Source organism: Hemibagrus wyckioides, linkage group LG29, assembly GCF_019097595.1.
Source record: "Hemibagrus wyckioides isolate EC202008001 linkage group LG29, SWU_Hwy_1.0, whole genome shotgun sequence".
NCBI lineage: Eukaryota > Metazoa > Chordata > Actinopteri > Siluriformes > Bagridae > Hemibagrus > Hemibagrus wyckioides.
In genome coordinates, this window is record NC_080738.1 from 1802337 (window position 1) to 1804836 (window position 2500).

At 46.2% G+C, this 2500-nt stretch overlaps 1 protein-coding gene across 4 annotated transcripts in view; it reads right to left on the bottom strand.

Annotated features, from left to right (window-relative positions):
* The window catches only part of xpa (xeroderma pigmentosum, complementation group A), a 10847-nt gene that overhangs the window by 7803 nt on the left and 544 nt on the right, over window positions 1–2500 (bottom strand). The gene's annotated exons all lie outside the window — the stretch shown is intronic.

Below are 2500 nucleotides of genomic sequence, written 5' to 3' on the forward strand. Positions count from 1 at the left end.
TCTCCACAACATCCACACAACATCCCCACAACATCTCCACAACATCCACACAACATCCACACAACATCTACAACATCTCCACACAACATCCACACAACATCTCCACAACATCTCCACAACATCTCCACACAACATCTCCACAACATCTACACAACATCTCCACACAACATCTCCACACAACATCTCCACAACATCCACACAACATCTCCACACAACATCTCCACAACATCCACACAACATCTCCACAACATCTACACAACATCTCCACAACATCCACACAACATCTCCACAACATCCACACAACATCCCCACAACATCTCCACAACATCCACACAACATCCCCACAACATCTCCACAACATCTCCACACAACATCTCCACAACATCTCCACACAACATCTCCCCACAACATCCACACAACATCTCCACAACATCCACACAACATCTCCACAACATCCACACAACATACACACAACATCTCCACATCTCCACAACATCCACACAACATCTACACAACATCCCCACAACATCCACACAACATCCCCACAACATCCACACATCTCCCCACAACATCTCCACAACATCTACACAACATCTCCCCACAACATCTCCACAACATCTCCCCACAACATCTCCCCACCATCTCCCCACAACATCTCCACACCATCTCCCCACAACATCTCCCCACAACATCTCCACACAACATCTACACAACATCTCCACACAACATCTCCACAACATCTACACAACATCTCCACACAACATCTCCACACAACATCTCCACACAACATCTCCCCACAACATCCACACAACATCCCCACAACATCCACACAACATCTCCACAACATCTCCACAACATCCACACAACATCTCCACAACATCTCCCCACAACATCCACACAACATCCCCACAACATCCCCACAACATCCACACAACATCTCCACAACATCTCCACAACATCTCCACAACATCCACACAACATCTCCACAACATCTCCACAACATCCACACAACATCTCCACACAACATCTCCCCACAACATCCACACAACATCCCCACAACATCCACACAACATCTCCACAACATCCACACAACATCTCCACAACATCTCCACAACATCTCCACAACATCTCCACAACATCCACACAACATCTCCACAACATCCCCACAACATCTCCACAACATCCACACAACATCTCCACAACATCCACACAACATCTCCACAACATCTCCACAACATCCACACAACATCCACACAACATCCACACAACATCTCCACAACATCCACACAACATCTCCACAACATCTCCACAACATCCACACAACATCCACACAACATCCACACAACATCTCCACAACATCCACACAACATCTCCACAACATCTCCACAACATCTCCCCACATCTACACAACATCCACAGAACATCTCCACAACATCTCCACAACATCCACACAACATCTCCACAACATCTCCACAACATCCACACAACATCCACACAACATCTCCACAACATCCACACAACATCCACACAACATCTCCACAACATCCACACAACATCTCCACAACATCCACACAACATCCACACAACATCCACACAACATCTCCACAACATCCACACAACATCTCCACAACATCTCCACAACATCTCCACAACATCTCCACAACATCCACACAACATCTCCACAACATCCACACAACATCCACACAACATCCACACAACATCTCCACAACATCCACACAACATCTCCACAACATCCACACAACATCTCCACAACATCCACACAACATCCACACAACATCCACACAACATCCACACAACATCCACACAACATCTCCACAACATCCACACAACATCTCCACAACATCTCCACAACATCCACACAACATCTCCACAACATCTCCACAACATCCACACAACATCTCCACAACATCCACACAACATCTCCCCACAACATCCACACAACATCTCCACAACATCTCCACAACATCTCCACAACATCCACACAACATCCACACAACATCTCCACAACATCTCCACAACATCCACACAACATCTCCACAACATCTCCACAACATCCACACAACATCCACACAACATCTCCACAACATCCACACAACATCCACACAACATCTCCACAACATCCCCACACAACATCCACACAACATCTCCACAACATCCACACAACATCTACACAACATCCACACAACATCTCCACAACATCTCCACAACATCCACACAACATCTCCACAACATCCACACAACATCTACACAACATCCACACAACATCCACACAACATCTCCACACAACATCTCCACACAACATCTCCACAACATCCACACAACATCCACACAACATCTCCACAACATCTCCACACAACATCTCCACAACATCCCCACAACATCTACACAACATCCCCACAACATCCACACAACATCTACACAACATCTCCACAACATCTCCACAACATCCACACAACATCCACACAACATCTCCACAACA